Source organism: Marmota flaviventris, chromosome 2, assembly GCF_047511675.1.
Source record: "Marmota flaviventris isolate mMarFla1 chromosome 2, mMarFla1.hap1, whole genome shotgun sequence".
Classification (NCBI taxonomy): Eukaryota; Metazoa; Chordata; class Mammalia; order Rodentia; family Sciuridae; genus Marmota; species Marmota flaviventris.
Genome location: NC_092499.1, coordinates 127,287,044 through 127,310,236, shown reverse-complemented (window position 1 = coordinate 127,310,236; position 23,193 = coordinate 127,287,044). Strand labels below are relative to the sequence as shown.

The window sequence follows — 23,193 nt, the reverse complement described above, 5'->3', positions numbered from 1 at the left end:
ATGATGATGATGATGATATATATTCCAAATCCTATGTCCCTTTAATCCTGTTTAATATCTGCAGCATTTCACACTGCTAACTATCCCTTAACTCCCACTTCCCTAATACTGTACTCCTGCCCATCTGTTTTCTACCCCTGGAAGAGTAATTAGGTCTTCTGCTAGTTCATCTTCCTATTTCTCACACATAGCCACTCTTGAAGTTTCTGTCAATAGTCAATTAACCTAAATTAATCTCAGTACAATGCCATCTATTCCCATTACACCTCTATACTTACAACTCCTAACTCTATATATTTGAACCCTCGTCTCTAGTTATAAGCCTACAATTCTCAATAACCAAAAGCACACAACCACTTAAATGTCCGGTTAACATCTAAAATAAATGTTTTTAAAATCAAACTCAGTTATTTTCCCCAAGACTCATTTCATTCTATTCTATATAGTCCTAATTTTACTATCATAGTTACAGACAAAAAATCAGGGACCATTCCCTATTTTCTCTCATTTTTATTTAGCCTAACCAGCACTTGTCAGTATGCAAATTCTTAAAAGTTATTCATTCGTTGTCAACAAGATTTTGAGTGCTTATGAGGTAGATGAAAATGCAGTGGTAAAAAACTAGACACAATTATTGGTCTGCATTATTTGGGGTGGGGGGAGATGGGCACAGATAATAAAAACTAGAGTAGAGTAAATTATGTAATAACAATGCATAACTAAGTGTTTTACAAGAGAAAAACAGGGAGTACTGTTTTATAATCCTGACTAAATCTGGGGAAAAGACATCCTTCAAGAGGAATAAGCAATATTTACAGACACAATAAGTAAATCCTGTGAGATAATGGTAGCACTATAGGTACAGTCACTCCAATTAGAAAAGTCATAGTCTAAGTTCTCTCTTGATATAACAAATCACTCACCAGGTGCCACCAATTCCATGTCAGGAATTACCCCATATTCCAAAACTCTCTTCAGTTCTTTTAATGGTTTTTAGCTGAATCCAGAATAAACCAAATCCCCAAAATCATGTCACATGACACTACCCCAACTTGGCCAAAACATATTAGTCCAGCCTCTTCTTCCAGACTAGACAAAGCTTTGAGACAATATTTGTATCATTCAGTTTTATAATTCCAGTGCTTTAAAATGTTCGTGGAATAAACATCTCACAAAGGAGGAACAAATTAGGTTACTTGCTCTAGGGTCCACAGTAAATGTAAGGTTAAAATTCAAAATCAAATTTGTTTTTAAAGGCCACACTCATTCCTTTGAACCCCATTCCAATTTATACTCAAACCCTATAAATTTTGTCTTTAAAATCTCATTTCTTTTTTTCCCCATGCTTATTAACACTGTCTTACCACATAGCCTCATTATTTGGTTTCTATTTTATTTTATTTTTACCTTCAATTCAATTGCTAGAATTATCCTCCTCAAAATTAGAACTTGGTCCTATACTTCCACATTCAGAAAATTCTTTGTCTTCCAAATACCAATAGAATAAATTTCAAACTCCTTTACATATTATATGAAGCCATTGCCATAAGGCCCCCACATGGTCATCTAAGCATTACTGCTCCTTATATTACACCATCACCAACTCCCAGATTTAGTCCTATCACTGAATTACTGGCTATCGCATATTAGCCATCTAAATTTCTGATTTTACTGGTTTTGCTTCTCAGGAAACTTCACTTAGAAATACTTCCCTATGCTCTGCAACTTCCATCTCCCATTCATCTCTCCAACCCTGTAAAAAACCCTACTCATTCTAAAGGTTTATGGCACAAAAATACAGCCTTCTAAACTTTCCTCAATACACAACCACTGTCTCCTTTGATTCTTATTTACATGTTCCCAATACCATAAAATAATTTATTAATGCCACCCTATATTTATTATTCTATGCCTTATAGTTATCTGTATACATCTGTCAGTGCCTCTAGTTATTATATGGTTGATGGCAGGGATCATCTCTTCCATATTATTTTCACACTTATGGTAACTATGTTTTAATACCATGCTTCCTCCTTCCAAAAAAAAAAAAAGCAGGGGGTGGAATCAGGATCTACAGACTAAAAAAAAAAAATGTTAAGTTAGTTCCAAATGCATTCATGGATGAACAATTCATTTCAAATTAACTAACTTTAATCTAATGTCAATTTACCAAAGTTTATTTCAAAGATTATGTTTAAAAAAAAAAAAAGTTTGTTCCTAACAGAAAAGTTCCCTGTCTTTCAGGGAACTTGCTTTGCTGGATATTAAAGCATACTGTATTCATTTAAATAATATTAAAATCAGTACACCTTTTTCAAAAAACTTGAACAGTATACACTAAAACTAAATATATGTATATCTAATAACTAAATTTCACTATGTATAAGAGATATGAATACATATTTTGACAAGACATCCATTGAAATGTTTACAGGAGCATTATTCTTCATAGCCCCAAATCAAAAATGACTAAAAATGTCCATCAATGGCAGAACAAAATGAGGTACATTCTTTTAAAAAAAAAAAAAATCACTATACAGCAATGACAATAACCAATTACTACAACCAACAATAAATCTCAAAAATATATTAAATGGAAGAAACCAGACACAACTACAGATGTTCCTCAACTTGTGATGAAGGATAAAACCTATAAGTTGAACATATGGTAAGTAAAAAATGCATTTAATATACCTAGCCTACTGAACATTATAGCTAGCTTAGCAATGCAGAACAGCAGTCTCCTCATTCTCAGAGGATCCAACACTCCCAGTTGGATCCCTGAAACCACACATAATACAAAACTCTATATATACTTCATTTTTTTCTACACACATACCTAGAAAGTTTAATTTATAAGTTGGGCACAATAAGAAACTAACAACACTAATAAACAACAATTATAACAATATGCTATAATAAAAATTATGTGAAGTTCTCTCAAAATATCTTATTGCACTTTTTTTGATATTAAACAACACTTAAAGAAACCATTTATGCCTCTTTATAATACCCAAATTGCTAGCATCACCACTCTTCCACTTTGGGGTCATTTTAAATTAAATAAGGGTTATTTGAATAAAAGCAGTATGAAACTGCAAATGTTGATGTGATTAACTGACCAATGGGGTGGGTAGTAGGCTGGACATATGATATGGTGGGTATGCTGGACAAAGAGATGATTCACATCCCAAGGAGCCCAATGGTCACGATACTCAGAATGAGGTGCAATTTAAAACTTATAATTGTTTCTAGAATTTTCTATTTAATATTTTCAGATCTCAGCTGACTGCGGATAACTAAAACTTCAACAAGAGAGACTGTAAAATATAAGTTACCTTCAATTTCATGGCTAACAGGGAGCTGTGTCAATGCCACTGCCCAGCACCATGAGACCATGAGAGAGTATCACAAGTGTATCACTAGCCTGGGAGTGGGGGGTATCAAAATTCAAAGCAGTTTCTACTGAATGCATATGGCTTCTGCACCATCATATGCAAGGTAAAAAATTGTAAGTTGAAACATAGTTGGGGACTATCTATAAACATGGTTAATTCCAGTTTATATATATAATAAAACAGGCAAATCTGATCTATGCTTTTAGAAATAGGACAGTGGTTACCCCTGGGGGGAAATGGGTAGTGATGGAGTAAAGAGAATATGCTAATGCTTGTTGGCCTGGCTGAATATGCATGCTCAATATTTAACAAGCTACATATACTTATAAGCTTACTCTTCCGTATGTATACTACACTACAATCAAAGAGTTTATTTTAAAAACTAGGGTGGCATAAGCAGTAGACAAACAGATACACAGAACAAGAAATTAATAATAGAGAAAATTTCAAAAATATATTACAGGTACTTCTTGTCAAAAATAAGAATGTGGGGCTGTGGTTGTAGCTCAGTGATAAGAGCATTTGCCTAACACGCGTAAGGCACTCATGCCGTTCAATCCTCAGAACGGCATAAAAACAAATAAATAAATAAAATGAAGGCATTGTGTCCATCTACAAATATACATTCTCTCTCTCTCTCTCTCTCTCTCTCTCTCTCTCACTCACACACACACACACACACACACACACACGAATGTTCAAACCCTGGGTAATAGGCAGCACAAGACTGTAACCCAAGCAAGAGAAAAGGAAATGGAATGAAATTACCTATCTAATTCTTGGAATTCTACCTGGAGGCACTTTTCAACCAACAGTCAATGTAGGGGAAGTCCAATCATAAGACAGCAATCTCATTGAGGTGAGAGGCAGGATATCACAGTTGAGGGGGCCAAAAGTGGGTAAAATTTATGATAGAATAATAGAGAGGAAGGGAGCTATGCAGAGAAAAAGCTACAAAATACGGGCCACTTGAGAGTCTGTTGCAGTATAATCACTGCATAAGTGAAACACTCCATGAAGCTGAAAGAAGAGGAATTATGAGCTGAAATATTCCCACTGCTTAGAAAGGACTGGCAAACTCCTGTGTTTTCTCCAACCATAGTGAAAAGAAAATAAATGGACACTGGAGCATTCAGTAGAGATTCAAAACAGGTCCTGACTTAGCAGTAGCTACTATCCTTAAAAGTAAAGGCTTCCTCTAGATACACCCTAATAAAGCCTTAAAGGGATCAGACTGACCAGCAAGTTATTTAGCTGACTGCCAAAATAAAATTCAACAAAATATTACTATAATCAGAATTTGTAAGAAACTGCTACTACACAAACAAACAGGAAAATACAACACATAACTAAGAGAAAAAAAAATCAGCAGATAAACTGAAAGGACTGAAGGAATCAGCAAATAAGGACTTTCAAACAGTATTACAAATTTGCTCAAGTTCCCCATAAACTTTCAATGAAGTAGACATAGGAGCTCTATGACTTTTGATAGTAAGTCATAAAAATGCCATTCTACCTTGCACTCTTGGGATCTAGTCAAACATGCTATAAGGAAAACAGCCACACTGCAAGGGAGCCAAGTAGCTACATGTCAAACCAAAATGAAGCATTCCAGACCAGAGCTCCAGCTAAAGTCATGACAGTTTGCATCAATCTGCAGATGTATGACTGAACAAACCTTAAGATGATGCTAGCCTCTGGTTTTCAAGTTACCCAGCTAATATGCTTAAAGCCAAGACAAGCTCTTCTTGCCAATTCCTGCACAAATTCAGTTTCAGAGGTAAAGTAAATGACTGTTGATGTTTAACTGTCCCCTTAAGGTGATCTGTTACACAGAAGAAAATAAATGGAACAGTACACTTGATTCCAGTTAATATACATGATGAAATTAAGGAAGTGGTACAAAAACATGTGTAACATCTGTAACTTACCTTGAAAAGCACAAAAAAGACAAACTAATAGAAGGATAGGTATGGATAAATATGAAACAAAGGAAATATAACAATGTTAATTGTACAATTACATGCCACAATTATTTTAAAGTCTATGTAAGTTTGAAAACTTTGTTCTTACACTATACACTAAGAGATATAATGTTTTTCAAGATAGATAGAAATAAGTTAAATATGTATTTTATAAATTCTAGAGTTGACCCTAGAGCAGCAAGAGCAGAGTTATAAGCTCAGAATGGAGACAAAACAAAATTCTTTAAAAAAAATGCTCAATCCAGCTGGTCATAGTAGCACACACCTGTATTCCAAGATACTCAGGAGGTGGAGGGAAGAAAATCACAAGTTCAAGGCCAGACTGGGTAATGCAGTAAGACCCTGTCTCAGAATAAAATGAAAAGAACTGGGGATGTGGTTCAGTAGTAGAGAACTCGCCTAGCATACAATGAGGTGGTCCTGGGTTACATTCCCCATATGACAACAAAACAAACCCCCCACCTCATCCCCCCCAAAAAAAACTCAATCCAAAAGAAAGCAAGAAAGGAAGAAATTTGTTTTTTAAAAATTTAAATAGGGGGCTGGGGATGTGGCTCAAGCGGTAGCGCACTCGCCTGGCATGCGTGCGGCCCGGGTTCCATCCTCAGCACCACATACAAACAAAGATGTTGTGTCCGCCGAAAACTAAAAAAAAAAAAAAATTCTCTCTCTCTCTTTAAAAAAAAATTTAGATAGGACAAATAGAAAACAAGTAGTGTCTTAACTACAATAATATAATAAATGTAAATGAACAACACTCAAAAGGTAGAGTTTAAAAACCAATCAAAAAGCAAGATTCAACTATGTTGTCTAAAAGAAAGGCACATTAACTATGATGATAGATAAGTTAAAAGTAAAGGGATAGGCAAAAGGTATAAGATACAAAAACCAAACCTAAGAAAGGAGGAGAGCCTATGTTAATACTAGACAAAAGTGATTTTAGGACAAGGAACATCTAGGACATTTTATAAAGATAACAGGGATCAATTCATCAAATAGATCTAATAGTTCCAAACATGAATTTAGCTATTAATACAGCTTTAAAATATTTAAAGCAAAAACTGACAAAAGGAAAGACAGCAAACTCCACATCACAGTTGGGAGAATTCAATACTAATCCCTTAGTGATTAATAAAATAAATAGCCAGAAAAATCAGTAAAGATGCAGTATACATACATACATTTGACAAAGGGCTTATGTTCTGAAAAAGAATAGAATGTGTAAAACATGTGAACAGACATTCACAAAAGAAGAAAATTTAGTTATTAGGAAAATATAAATTAAAATGATAATGACACTTCACACAATAATGACAATTATTTTTTAAAAACAACAAACTAACAAGTCTTAACAAGGCTGTGGAAAAACTAGAACCCTGGTAAAATGGTGCAACCACTGTCAAATACAGTGGGTTGGTCCATCAAAAAATTTAAAAGTATAATATTATCACCCAAAATATGTAGATACATAGCGTCAACTATATTTGTACATTGTTCATAGCAGCACTATTCACACTGCCAAAGAGTGCAAACAACCAAATACAGATGAACAGATAAAATGTGGTATGCACAATGGAATTTATTCAACCATCAAGAGTCAAATTCTGACACATTACAACCTGGATGAACCTTGAGGGTATTGTGCTATGTGAAATGAGCCAGACACAGTCCAAGTATCACTACTTCCAATAACAGGAAGTGCCTGGAATAGTCAAAATTTAGAGACAGAAATCAGAATAGTAATAATCAGGGGCTAGGGAAAAGAGGTAATGGGGAGTTATTGTTTAATGAGTACAGAGTTTTAATCTAGGAGAAAGAAAAATTGTGCAACTATCACCATTATCCATCACCAACTATGTGGTAATAGTTGCACAATTATCATGAATTTTATGCTATCTAACTGTATATTTAAAGTTGGTTAAAATGGTAAACTTTATGTTATGCATATTTTACCACAATTAAAACAAGAAACTGCCAAGGGATATCAAACATGCCTATCTGCAATTAAAGACACAGAATATAAAAATGTTGACAAGGATTTGGAGAAAATGGAACTCTCACCCATTGGATGAAATATAAACTTGTATAACCATGTGGAAAATAATTGTACAGTTCTCTACACATTTAAACCGAAACTAGTGACCTACCGTGTGATCTATTAATTCCAAATTAAGGGATTTACTTTAGAAAAATGAAAATGTTATAAAGACATGTACACAAAATATACCTTCATTCACAAAGGCTTAAAACTGGAAACAATCTAAAGATTCATCAAAAAAAATGAATGAATAAATACACTATCCTAAAAGAAATTAGTCATACACACAAAAATAGATGAATCTCAAAAACTAAGTGAAAGATGGCCAGAAGAGTAAAAATGCACTGTTCCACTTATTTGCAATTCTAGAACAAACTAAACTAATACACTAGATAGTGCCCGGAGCCAAGAGAGGAACAACTTCAATAAGACACAAGGGAACTTTTGAAGGGGAATCAAATATTCTAGCTTATGGTCATGGTGGCAATTAGTATTCACATTTGTCAAAATACATCCAACTGTACAGATAATAGGGGTATATAAATTATTCAAGAAAACTTGATTTTTTTCAAAGTTTGTGAAAACTTATTATAGAAAGATCCTTTAAGTGATCAAGACACTCAGATACCCAAGTGAAAGAAAATAAAAGGTAGATATTGCTCTTATACCATATCCAAAAATGTCACCTGCAATTCCTATCTAAACCATAGCATTCCATATACAAAATTATGAATTTTCAGATCTACATTTATAAATCTAAACCAACAAAGTACTATCATAAAAGTATGAAAGAAAACATAACAATATTTTAATACATCATCTTTGTAAGCATGCTAAAACAGCACCATGAAACACAGATTTACCTACATAAAGAATTTAAAGCTTCACTTGATTAAATACCATAAAGGTAAATGATGGATGATGAAACAATACTTGAAAATAATAGTAAAGGATTAAATAAGAGTGCTTTAAAATAATAAATAAAATCATTATAAAAAATGGACCAAAAGAGGGACTACCTATAAATATCAAATAAATAAAGCTACTTATAAATATTTTAAAGACTTTTATATGCACATAAAACAAAACAGCAATGAGTAAGTAAGTGGCTTCATGCATCATTTGAGGGCATGAAACTTGCTAAAAATGCTTTTTAAAAGGTAACTGTAATTGGCAAAATCTACCAAATCTTTAAATTGACATAGCTTAATGGCCTAACAATCCTGTTTGTGGGACTCTACCTTACAGAAATAACAGGCACCATTATTTGTAAAGGCAAAATTGAAAGTAATCGAACTTCCATAATGGGAAAGTGTTTCAAAATATATTATGACCTCTCAGGGTTCCTAGTTCAGTTCTCAAGATTGATAGAACACAGGTTAAAGTCTTTCCATCTCAAATTTACTTCAGGACAAATGTTCATTAACACGATTTCTCACAGTTTAAATCCCCCTCCAATCATGTAGGCATGTGATGTTATATACATATTTAATGAAGTAATTAAAAAGAATTATTCAATTCTATTCTTTGGTTGTTTCTGGTCAAAACCTTTGTGCTATCTTTTAGTTCACTTTTATCCTATGTACTCAATTTTCAACCACTTCTCACCACCCTCACTGGCATCACCTGTCCAATGAAATTGTAATCACATACTAACTGGTTCTGCCCTAGTCCTCTTTCAGTCCATGATCAAAACAGACACCAGGGGCAGCAATTGTGGCTCAGCGGTAGAGTGCTCACCTAGCACGTGTGAGGCCCTGAGTTTGATCCTCAGCGCCACATAAAAGTAAATAAATAAAGGTACTGTGTCCAACTACAACTAAAAAATAAATATTAAAAAAAAAAGTGATCTTACTAAAGCCCTAAGTCATATATTTCTCTCCCATTCAAAAACTTCCAATGAATTTCCCTATCATTCGAAGATTAAAAACAAACTCCTAATTATGACCAAAGGACCTATACCCTCCACTATCTGACTCTTAATTTTCCATCATTTATTTTTCTAAAGCCACAATGGCCATCTCCCTGTTCTCAAACACAATAAATACTCTTCCATTTTAGGGTCTCCTATTCACCACAACCTTTGCCTGAATGTTCTTCCCCCCAAAATCCACATGGCTATCTCCTTCAATTTTTTGCCCAAATTACCATTCCAGTGAGGTTTTCCCTGATAACCCTATCTAAAATTTCCCCTCATCCTTCCCATTTCCAAAAACTTTATATCCCACTTCCTTTATTTTTTTTTTCTCTTTAGGACCATGTATCATGTAACATTATTTTGCATACCTTGTTTGTGATTTCTTTCCACTTTTTATATATTTTATTTATTATCTTTCCATTTCTAGCATACAAGTGCCTTTGGCAGGGGTTTAGATGGATTCTGGACACTGCTGCCACTATCAGAATCTAAAAAATACCAGCCACACCAGTGTTCAATGAACTATAAATAAATGAAACATACATATAACTGTTTATTTCTATATTGTTAAAAGAAAAAATAAGTTATATACAACACAGGTTTAGCATACAAAAATCTATGTATAAGTAATGAATAATCTGAAAATGAAGTTAAGAGAACAATTCCATCTGCAGTCAGAGCAAGAACAAAAAATTCTTAGGAATAAGCATAACAAAAGTACTAAATAAGTAAAAGAAAACCCTGGACACTGAAAACTACAAAACATAAGAGGGTTGGGGGTATATATTATAAACTCTGTGGTAAAATGCTTACCCGGCATGCACAAACCCTATATTTATTCCTGAGCACCACAAAATAAATCATCGATAGAAATAAATGGAAAGATATCTCATACCCAGAGATCAAAAAAGATATAACAGTAAACCATCAATACCCCTTGTGTAAATACATTTATGTATATATGTTGTATATAAATCATATGTATTGAATGCATAAATATTTGCATATTTATATAGCTCTATATACACATACAGACATACATATACATATAAAACAGATTTACAGACAATAAAAACCCTATCAAAGAAACCTGCAAGTATATTCCTCCAAGAAAGAAATCACTATTGACATTTTACCTGTATTTAATAGATTTCTCAGGGGCATGTATAGATATGTATCTCTCTCTCTCTCTCTCTCTCTCTCTATATATATATACACACACACACACACCCACCAGCAATAACAATATTAGAAGACAAAAAACTAGGGATTGGAAAGAAGATGATTCAGTCTGAGAAAGAGAACTGCATTTAAACAGATACCAGTTATAGAATTAATTTTGATTCGTTTCATCAAAATATATTTCTACAAAATCTGGATGGTAAATTTTTTGGTTTATAGGAATTATACAACTGATTTCCTGGTAAAGTAAGCTTACAGACAGAATAAAAATCATTAAATTTATTTTATGGCTAACAGAAAAGCCATACAGTAAGTAGGGTACTCTTGTTGGTACTTTAGAAATAAAGAGTTGCCATGATTAGAACCTCAGCCCTTTTTTGTGTGTGTTGGTTGGCTCCTTTCACTTTCCTGTTAAGACACAAAATACCTTAATCTTCAGTGACTCTTTCAACATTGTCTCTCATGGAATTTTAATGACATCCAGGTTTAATAAAATATCTAAATTTCTATAAGTGACAGAAATCAGCCAGATACTAGATATGTAACAAAACCTAGTAACAAAATATTGTCTCTTAGGCTGGGGGTGTGGTTCAGTGGCAGAGCACATGTCTGGCATGTGTGGGTTCGATCCTCAGCATTACATAAAAATAAATAAATAAATAAAGGAATTGTGTCCATCTACAACTAAAAAAAAATTTTTTCTTTAATTCTCTCTTAAATGATGAAGGTGGTATTTCTGACTAAAGAATAGTTTTATAGCTATTTAAAAAAAAACTTCACCAGGCATATGTAAAAATAAATGTCACAGGTATCTCTAGAAATTTATAATACAGTGAAAATACAAGTTATTTTGCAAAATAACTCTAAAATTCATAAGGAAATTTTTAAAACCCAAATAGTCAAAACAATATAAAAAAGAACAATAGTTTGAATATTTACATTTTCTGATTTCAAACCTTACTAAAAGATATAATAATTAAAATTGGCATAAGACCATACAGACCAATGGAATATAACTTGGATTCAAAATGTAAATCCTTATATTTATGGTTGATTCATGGGGTCAGAATAGTCTTTTCAACAAATAGTGCTGGGACAAATGAATATCTACTAGGAAAAGAATAAAACCTAAAGCTGGAGCCCACATACATGCGCAAATTAACTTAAAACAGATATAGACCTAAATATAATAATTAAAACTACACAACTTAGAGAAAGCAAGTATATACCTTTGTAACTCAAATTAGCCAGTGGCTTCCCAGATAATGACACCAAAAGCACAAGCAACAAAAGAAAAATCTAACTAGACTTCACCAAAATTAAAAATATGTATTTCCAGTGAAACTCATGAAGTAAAAAGGCAATCCACAGAATATGGGGGGAAATATTTACAATCTCACATCTCTGATAAGAGTCTTATGTACAGAATATATAAGGAACTCTTATAACCCATCAATAAAAAAATTCTAAAGGATTTAAACAGATATTTCCCCAAAAGAAATAGGCAATGAGCACATAAAATGATGCTCATTAAGTCATAAAGAATCTGCAAATAACAGTCACTAAGACACTTTCAAACCTACAAGAATGAATCAAAAAACAAAGGACAGAGACGACTGACAAGAAAATAGAATAATCAGAATCCTCATATTGCTGGTACAACTATAAAATTGATTAGCAATTCCTCAAGTGTTAAACTTTGAGTTACTGTATGACCCAGCAGTTTCACTAGAGATGTATACTCAAGGGAATTAAACAGCCCAAAAGCTTGTTCACAGCAACAGTATTCATAATAACCAACTGATGGAATAAACAATATGGAGTATATCTACAAAATGTTACTCATTCATAAAGAAATGAAATGCAATAATATGATACAACAGAATGAACCTCAATAACCCCATGCTAAGTAATGAAGCCACACAAAAGGACACATAGTGTATGAATTCCACAAAAGAACCTGAAAAACTAGTTTTAAATTATTATGGAATAGTAAAGGTTCAAGAAGAGCCAAGAATTTGGGAAACAATACAGGCGGAAGCTGAGAAAACTCCCAAATTTCAAAGCTTTATATAAAGCTATTATAAATAAAACAATAGTAGTATAGTGGGACCATTTTTTGGAAATAATTAATCAAACAAAAAAGAATGAAGAAGTTAAAATCATACCCAAGCATATGGGAGATGATTCAAGTGACATTTTAAAAAAATATATGGGGGAAGAATTAATAATGTTGGAACTACTAGTTTTTCACACGTTAAAAAAAAAAAAATTCCTAACTTCCTTAAGATGGACCTAAACGCCAAAAAAAAAAAAACAAGTAAATAATTAGGAATAAAAAGTCCTATTAGAGTAATTCCTCAAAACAAAAAGCACAAATCCTAAGAACAACTCCTTATTTTGACATCAAAAACTGAAATTCCTGGCTGGGGATGTGGCTCAAGTGGTAGCGCACTCGCTTGGCATGCTGGAGGCACTGGGTTCGATCCTCAACACCACATAAAGATAAAATAAAGATACTGTGTCCACCTAAAACTAAAAAATAAATATTTTAAAAAACGCTGAAATTCCAAAGGATAAAAAAGAATACAAGGACCAGATTTTATATTTTATATTTTTCTGAAAACTTTCCTTGGCTACATTGTAAAGTAAAAAGGTTGGATGAGATGACCTTTAAGATCTTTTTCAATATAAATGTACAATGGTGTCTCTTTTCTTAGAAGAAAAGTACTTTTTAACTTATGAAATATTTAAAACATACAGAAAATAATAAAATTCACATCTTTTTACCAAGCACTCCACATAATGAAGTAAATGCAAATTATATAGCATTTCATATCCATCATTTTTAGCAAATATTTTAAAATCTGACAATCTCAAGAACCAGGGAAGGATTCTAAAAACAAAAATGCCCACACATTGCTAACAAAGTATATTTGGCTAATCCATTTTAACATAATTCAGCAATATCATAAAATTAAAAATAACTCAGATCCTATTTCCCACCAATCTCTTTTATGGATCTTCCCAAGAGAAACATCTGCAGAGGCAGACACATGTATAAAAAATGCATAAGCATTACTTATAAAAGCAAAATAGGAAACAAATAAAAATACTCATCAATAGTGAGATATAAACATTTTATATCTGTATACAACGGAGGACCATAAAGCAATAAAACCAAATTAGCTCCACCTGTACCAACGTATGTTATCTCAAAACTTAATATTGACACCTTCCCCACCCCATCCCCCGCTTTCTGGGAAGTACTAGGGATTGAACCCAGGACCTGTGTATGCTAAACAAGTGCTCTGCCACTAAGCTACATCTCCAGCCCAATATTGACTTTAAAAACCTGATGAAAGGAAGGCGTGGTAGGTCTTGCCAACAATCCCAGTGTCTCAGCCTCTTGGGAGGCTGTATCAAAATTAAAAATGGGCTAGGGATGTGGCTCAGTAGTTAAGTGGCCCTGGGTTCAATCTCAAATACTAATACTAATAATCTACTGAAAGATATACAAAACATATCTGCAAGAATTTAAACACCTTATATCACTTATGACACATGTACAAAGCAAAACTATAAAATGTATTCAAGAATCTCAAGACAGTTGTTATTCTGGGTAAAAAGAGAGGGCACTAACATTTGGAGGAATGGAGTTGCTACAAGTGAGTCACTATAGGGTTATTCATTTTTTCTCCAAAAGATCAAATCTGACATAATTTCCATTTGGGGGTGGTATGTAAATGGACATTCATTATTTTCTATGTTTTAAATATTTGGGAATTAAAATATCTACATATATTTTAAAAATGCATTAGTATATAATGTCCTAGCTTAAAATGTCACAGTCTTGGAGATCATCAAACTTCTTATAACTAAGAAAAGATACACTACTAAAAACATAATTAATATAAATACTATTGCAACATGGCAATTTAGATACATGCTAGCATTAAGTATAGATACTTTACATCTTCATCACTGAAGAGATAAGCCCATTTCTGAAAATCTGGACTTAACTAGCAATAAGAACACATGCATACACACATCAACACCTCCACCTTGTCTCTGAATGACTAGCTGAAATTCAGCACAGGTACAAAAGTGATACATTTTACAATAAGATCACTTGCCTATTTGCACTTAAAACTCCTTTATTTTCTCAAGCCTGGAGTACTGATTGTTCCTGATCATTCACACATAGTTCATGAGCCCATAGCAATAAAGCAAGCCTGAACAAACTAGAAAGCAGTTCACTCATTCCAGCATTTACAAATTCCTAAATCTGCATATGGAAAAAAGAGTTTGTGCACAAACATATACTGGTCTTTTACTCCATTCAGGAGTAAAAAAAAAAAAAAAATACTTAATTTCAATTGAGATAAGTGACTCTATTCTCCAGTTGAGATCCATCTGTTTTGTTTTGTTTTGCGGTTTTGGGGATTGAATCCAGAGCCCCATGCATCTAGTAAGTGCTCTACCACTGAGCTATATAACCAGTCTGAGATGCATCCCTTATCTTCAATTTATGCCAAAAGATGTAATTTTCAGGATTGGTGATGAGGATGATCCCATACTGAATTAAATAAAACAAGACCATCATTTCTAAAATAATTTGAAATATGATACACTGAGCAATAATTACACAACATAATTTGAAATGCTGAAATCTAGTTTCTTGTGTGTAAAAAACTAAAATTAGCTGGGCACAGTGGTGCACACCTATGATCCCAAGGCTCAGAAGGCTGAGGCAGGAGGATCCCAAGTTCAAAGCCAAGAGAGGCACTATGCAAATCAATGAGACCCTGTTTCTAAATAAAATACAGAACAGGGTTGGGGATGTGGCTCAGTGGTGGAGTGCCCGAGTTCAATCCCTGTATCCACCCCCCCAAAAAACCCACTAAAATTAACAAGTTATTCAAATACATTATTATATTTGAATTTTATTTCAATACTGTAATCTACTTTTAAGAAATACTTCCAATCGAGCCCAGTGGATTCATTAGTTATCCAACTTTATCCATTTAATTCCCCAATTTCCCTCTTTGTTCTTTAAATCTGTTTAATATATTACAAAGACAGCATAATGCTTAAGACAGAGTGAGAATGAAGCAGATTAAGTAATTAGGGACCCTTTCATCTCTCATAAACTGCATTTGGATTATCTTAAACAGCGTATTTTCTATCACAGAACACTGTCAGCACACTTCAAAAAACTAGGAAAGAAAAATATTACTCCCATTAATCTTTGTATGAAATAAGATTTATCTATTGGCATAAATGTTGCATACAATAGGTGCTCAAAAGACTAATGTTTAATTCCACCCCAAAGAAACTTTAAATATTTAACAAAGGAAAATTAAACTTCCTTATTAACAGCTCACTGTATGGTTAACAAAACTGCTCTATACACAGAGATGGGAACAATATTTTAGGATTCTTAAGATAATTAATGTCAGATCAGTCGGGAGCTGGAAATAACCCATATTTCCCCCCATGATATATTAGCTTTACATAGAAAACACTACTGGCCATTTCATCATTAATTTTCCAAAGCATGACATTTGATAATAGATAGGAAAGTATTTGGTAATAGGTAGGAAATTCCTTTAGTGGTATCTACAGTGCTAAAGGTAACAAATAAGAAGAAAATAAAGAATCTGTTTTATAGGGAGAACTAGAGTGTGCAAGGAAGTAGCAAATGAGGTTTGCCTATAGTGAATGATGCACACCTGGCTGGTTGTTATTGTTCTCTGTGTTGTCTATATATTTAATTGGGAGAGGGGGTTCAAAATTAATTCTATTATCACAAAGAATATACAAATATATAAGCCATGATGGTGGCTACAGTCTACAAGGGCAATTCTAAGACTACTTCTTCATATTTGAGAAGATAATGCTGATTGTAGAAGTCCATTAGAAGCTTGAAATGGATAAGTCATCCCTTTTGAGGCAAGGAAACAGTCATGTATGAACAGAATATGTGTGGAAGCATACACTGACAGCGTCTTCATTTAGTCCACATCTATGTAGTTTTGTGCAACAATGCTTATCTCAAACATGAAAAATAACATCAATTTCTCAAAATATGTATGTATGAATGTATACAAACATACATACATAGGGTACACATTAAAAACTAGAAAAGAGCTACAGTAATAAAGGCAATAAATAAGAAGAAAATAAAGAATCTGTTTTATAGGGAGAACTAGAGTGTGTAAGGAAGTAGCAAATATGAGGTTTGTCTATAGTGAATGATGCCTACAAAGAGAACAAAAAAATTTTTTCATGTTTGATTTCTGTAGCTTAATGGAATCTATGCTACACTACTCAACTGTCCTGACAAGTATAGAAGACCAACTTCTGGAACACCCTGAGCTGCCAAGGGTTAACAGTATTAGACTCTACTGACTAGCCAAGAGTTTCACGAAAAGATTTTATCCTAATTGTATTAGTAAGTCTTCAGAACTTATATAGCACCTGTATGCTTTTGCTTGAGATACAGATGCTGAATTTAATAAAGTCTTACATAGGATTCTGTTCTATGATCTAGAGGCAAAACCATACATGAGATTCCTGTTCAGATTTCCTGGAACTGAACTTTATGAATAATCTGATTCCATAGGATTCTATGTCCCCTAAAACCTCTCTTCTTCTCAGGTCAATCCACTCACTTGCCATTTATCAAATTAAAACTACATATCAAATAGAGAAAAATCACAAAAGGAATCTGACTTCAAATCAGTCACACTAAATGATGTATTAATAACTTTTCTACAATAGATGTATTACCAAGATCTATTGTTCATTTCAAATGTACTTACCATATTTAAAGTAAATTGACATACTATACATTTCCCCAAATAATATTTCTAAATAGAGGTTAACTGTTTAAAACAAATAAACAAACAAACAAACAAAAAAAAACACATGAAAATGTATGTACCAAGATTCTAGTCACCTGCCTGTCTACCACACACCAATCTTCTTAGGCAAATCACTAGGTCAATTATTAATTCACTTTTCAACAATCACATATATAATATATATTATACATAAATATATAACAGTCCTCAGAAACAAAACAAGTAAGGAACTTCAAGGAACAAAGGCTTTTAGAAAACTAAATGACCTGCTTGTAACCAGTTGAGAAGCTAGAGAAAACAAAGGAGCCCAAGATCTTCTGACATCAAAGCTAGTGTGCTCCTTTCTCCATTTCAATGGTCCAGGGTGGCTTCTGTTCATTGAACCTGTTGAAATGCTGAAGAACTTAAAATCTTATATAATTTTAGAGGGGTAAATCCTAAATCTTAGAAGCAAACAGTAATAGCTGACTTCTAGCTAAATCTCAAGCACAAAGAGCAATATTAAAAAATAATCTTATTTCATTCTCAGGTTACTAATACTTATTAATAACCTTTCCAAATTATTATCCATATTGGAATTTACTTGATAAAGATAACTTACATCAAAGCACTATTAGTAACATTTTCGAGATTAAATTAAATGAAAGTTGGCAAAGATATTCACTATATATTTGTTAATAGGTCCTTTTATTAAAGAAATATATACAGCATCTTTAAGTATTTCAAACATCTCACATTTGGATATAGAATATAAGTTTCTACAAGATTAGTACTAATTATTTCTATTAAATTTTGTTTTTTAGTAGAAGAAAAGGTCTACTGGTGGTACTTCATTTGCTTCTATTAATACTGTAGAAAATAACTCCACAAGTTGATGGATAATTACAAAGTGTTAACTACTCTTCACAATGGTAAGACAAAACATGTACAGAGCATGCAAAGACCTAACTACATGCAAAGTCATAACTAGAATCTGAACTAGAGTCCAGAGATGCTGGTTATGGCCCCACCACCTGTGAGACATTAAGAAAACCATCTTTACACTTCAATTATGTATAAAATGAAACAGAGTAGGATAATCCTACTCAGGTTTACAACATCTAAGAATCTATTACTAGAAGACATAATGATAATCACCACCCCCCAAAAGAAGGAGTATTCACAGGCAAGTACTAAATTCTTTAAATTATACAAACACACACACAGAGATCTAGAAACACTAACACACATATGCCCAAATATTGAATGGTGCGCTAGGACCAAAATCTGAAGTAAAAAACATGCCAAAGGGATGTAAAAAAGTAAAACAGGTAGAGTAGAAGGTGGGGGATGGGAGGTGTTAAATCTATAGAAATCTGCCCTAAAGCTAAAAGGGCAGAGAATGGAGACTGAAGTTCCATATTTAACAGGGCTTTACTAATTTTTTTTAATGTGTTTTATGGAGAAAATCACTAGACTCATCAACTTCCAAAGGTCTTTGTGGCCTCTGTAATGTATCTTGGCTCATAGTAGCCACAGTAGGTACCTAAAAGATATTAGTGGACCCCCTGCTAATTCACTGGTAACTAACTGAAGCATACTCTAAAACTACAGTCTCAATATTTGTGTCCCCTACAAATTCCTATGCTGAAAGCCTAAATGACGCAGAAATTACCTAAAGAAATACAAGTGATTAAAGGTTATATGCCAAAGATACTGTAGGCACCCAAAGAATCCTGTTAAATGGACTAGACAAGTGGGATGACTAATAAGTACCCTTACTTACAAAGTTACTTTTTAGGAGGCAGGACTTTGGGGAAGATCTGCCCCCATGAATGGATTAATGCCCTTACTGAAGAGGCCCAAAGGAAAACCCCTTTATCCTTTTCACTACAGAAGGTTACAGTGAAAAGGTAGCTATCTTAAGATCCAGGAAGAAAGCCCTCACCAAACATACAGGAATTTGCCAGCACCTTGATCTTGGACTTCTCATCCTCCAAAACTGTGAAAAATAAATTTTTTAAAAAATAATTGTTTGTCTCCAGTATTTTATAATAACAGCCTGAAGAGACTAAGACATCTAGTAACATACTCTCAGGTAAACACTAGGAATCCTCTGAATCCTTGCCCTCTAAAAGTTGAGTTCACACTGTGAAAGAAAACAAGTAGTATAAAGCATAAAATGCTATAGGTCACTATGTATATAGTACTTCAGACCTTTCCAAAAAAAAAAAAAAAACTGAAGAGGAAGACTATAAGGTAACATTTATTGAGTGCCCATGGATTAAGCATTTAACATGCTTGCAAATCTGAGTTAGTTTCACCATCCTGTCTTACAGATAACAAAACTGTGATTCACCAAAATTAAAAACAGGTTCTAATGGCAAAGCTATTTCCACTATATGTACCAAGATATCTCTGATTACATTATCTTTACACTTGTCTGAGAGGGGAATTTTCAAAGCTATTCAAAATTATCATCCTGAATTATGATGAAAAGAGCATTTAAGACTTTTTTTTAAAAAAATATAACCTTGTGGCACATGCATTACTTACTTGAATGATCACTTTTTGATTTCTCTTCACCCATGAACATCAGAAAACTGTACCTTTTAATAGCTGTATATTCACCTTAAATGCACCTGCATTTAAGCCTGTACAATTTATTAAGTCTAAATAAAAAGTATACAACATGATTGGATAATATAACCAATATTCATTTTAAAAAATAGAAATTTGGAAACATTAAGTGCTCAGGAAGAAAAACTGAGATATGATCCATCTATAGTTTTGGGTCATTCCAATATTGAAATAATAAATTATTACAATTATTTTGAGAAAGGAGACTGACGCAGAAATCACCCAAAGTTTAAGAAATACAAATGATTAAAGGTTACAGGCCAAAGACACTGTAGGCACCCAAAGAATCCTGTTAAATGGACTAGACAAGTGGGATGTCTAATAAGTACCCTTACTTACAAAGTTACTTTTTAAGCTATGAAAAAAAAAATAATAAGGGTATATTTTAAGAGCTATAAAACAAAAGCAGACTACAAAACCTCTGAAATCAAAACACAGTATGTTGTATCTCTGCATAGGTTACACTCCTCAGGGATGAGGGCAATGTCCAATAGATGGTGTGTACACTACTTAGCACACTAATGCTAGTTAAATATTGACAAAATAAGACTTTCATAGCTTATTTTCATAGCTTATACATTCTATTTTTATAAATAAAGATTACAAATTATTTCTATATTTTTGCATCCTTCTATGCATATCACAAATATGTAAAAATTATAAATTATTTCTGAAGTTTTTTTTTTTTGCTGTTGTGAATGTTGTTGTTTTTTTTTTTTTTTAAGTCGGTTTTTGTGGTGCTTTTTAATGTTTAGGAGTCATCCTTAAAGCTTATTAACAGCATCATTAATACTGTATTCAATTCATTAAAAACATGATAAGTAGCTTATATTTAAAAGCAAATCTAATTCCAAAACTATTTTCACTACACATACCAAGACCAAATTTTTTTTCTCTCTCCTAAATTCTAAATTTTACACGATTTACCAAATAATTTCTTAAGTAAGTGTATTTAAGTGTAGTCAGATGTGTAAGAAAAACGCTTCTGATGCCACTTGTTCAATTTAGCCACCAAGATTTACTGGGTACCGACGTGTCTTTGACATAACTTTTAATATTTTTATTTCTTAAACCTTAAACTTTAGGTTGTCTTTATTTCAAATTCCCTTCCCTTTCCAAAAAAACAGAAACAAAAAACACTGTAGAATAAACCATTTGGGTTTTTTCCCCCAATACTGCATGAATGGAATGATCAAAAATTATGGGCCATATCCATATTAGGCCTGTAAATTCCATATGCTATTCAGTTTATATTTCCAACAGCACCCTAGCCAGTAAATAAATATAATCTCAAACAGATTTTGCGGTGTTTCTATTTTAATACGACCACAGGAAGCCAAAAATAATGGACTAGATTATCTTTCTAGAATTCTAAGATTAACTAGTGTCTGCATTAAAATCATATTTTATATTTTACATATTAAAAAAATATTTGGCACACTTAATTCTGGCTTTACCAACAAAAGCCTCTACCCCAAGATGAGGAAAACATCCTTTTCATTCTTTAACTAGAAAGGTTAAAAAAAAACAAAAAAGCCACCCGCTTTAAGATTTGCATTTATATTTAAGTCAGCTCTAACAAACCCAAGAACTCACGTTCAAATCCAGAAACCTGGCGATCAACAAGACATGAGTAATCTGTGAGCACAATCCTTGGGATTGACATACCACTTCATCCGCCCTCCCTCAGTATCAATCCACCCCCAAAACCCCAACCCACTATGCACACGATTAAATATGTCTTCCCCAAGAGAGCCGAAAACGCCGAGAAAGAGCTCCCCTTTGAATGAAAAGGCATCCTTTGCTAGCCTAGAGGCCCTGGCCGGCTCTGCGATCCTAGCTCCAATAGGGCCCCATCTCGACGCCCAGCACGTCCGCCCCGCCCCGGGCCCTCTCGAGTCCCCTTGGACGACAAAACCCTCCCTCCAGCGTATATCCAGGACTGACAGTTAAGGCTGCAGCAGCCGCGGCCACCAGGGGCCTACTCCTGGCACCGGCCCCTCAACACCACGCGCCCCCAAACACTCTATCCGGCAGAGGTGGGGGTGGGGGAAGGGATGCCTATCCTTGCCAGAAGGGTCCCGAAGGATGGCGAGGGCAAAAAAGGAGACCGAGGGGAGAACGCGCTCCGGGCCCAGACCGAGTCCGCAGCAACACTAACCTGTCGTCGCCCCCGCGCCTGGGCTGCGGCCCTCGCAGCTGCGGCCGCTTCACTGGTCGTCGTCGCCCTCGCCCACCGCCTCCGCCCGCCACCGCCTCGTTCCCTTTCGCTGCCGCCACCGCCGGGGCTCATGCGGGACCCGCGCTTCCTTCTCTGGAAACCGAGGCCGGGAAACGGGGCGCCTAGGCCGCCGAAAACCCGGCACTCGTCGCTAGCCGCCGCTGTCTGTCCACACTGGGGGGCTGCGAGGCCCTCCTGGCAGGGGCTACAGGCCGCGAGCTGAGAGGAGGAGCTGGGGGTGGCGCCGCTGCCCGCGACCGGGGTCGGCAGAGGTGAAGCGTAAGTCGGAGGCGGGTGGCGGGCGCCCGGGTCGGCAATAACTACGCGGTGGCAGGGTGCGCAAGCGAGCGAAGTATGATGCGTCGGGATCCTGGCGATTGGTAAAAGGCCCTGTCGTCTCCTGTAGTCACCCAGAGCCTAGCGCCACCATCTTGGGAGAAACGCGGATCTCGCGACCGCGGCGCAAGACGGGAGGACTGGCTGGGCGGGCCGAGTATCCCAGCAGGCAGCGCGCGCCTCCCAGCCAGGCGAGGACTCCAAGCCGGACGCGGGGACGCGGGGCGGTGCTAGGATGAGCGCGGGAGGGCGGGGCCAAATCCCGTGCGACTCTGCCCTCACCTCCCGCTTACCGTCGCCGCCGGCGCAGGGGCCCGTGGGAAGGGGAGATGGCCCGCGGTCCCGCGGAGTCTCTTTAGGGTTGGTCGCCATCTTGAGACTGGGCAAAAAGAATAATCTCCCTTTTAAGCCCCTGCTCTCTGTCGCCTAATAGAAAGAATTGGGTACACTCTGGAAACCCCAGCGATCCCCAGAAGGGTTGGAGTCCCGGGCCTACCCAACCAAGAAACGCCTCCGATTTTATTGGGGAATGAATTGATTCCGTATGTCAGCTTGGGCAGTGTTGATAGTCCCCAGGCCCGAGGCAAGGCAGAACCGACAGATACTAGGTTCCGACCCGAATTCCTT

At 35.1% G+C, this 23,193-nt stretch overlaps 1 protein-coding gene across 3 annotated transcripts in view; it reads right to left on the bottom strand.

The window, feature by feature from the left end:
* The window catches only part of Ube3a (ubiquitin protein ligase E3A), a 100,652-nt gene extending 77,933 nt beyond the window's left edge, over positions 1–22,719 (bottom strand). For all 3 annotated transcript variants that reach the window (XM_071608572.1, XM_071608573.1, XM_027924249.3), the window contains exon 1: positions 22,171–22,719. The gene's annotated coding sequence lies outside the window, so the exon portion shown is untranslated. The remainder of the gene's footprint in view (positions 1–22,170) is intronic.
* Positions 22,720–23,193: the final 474 nt, after the last annotated feature.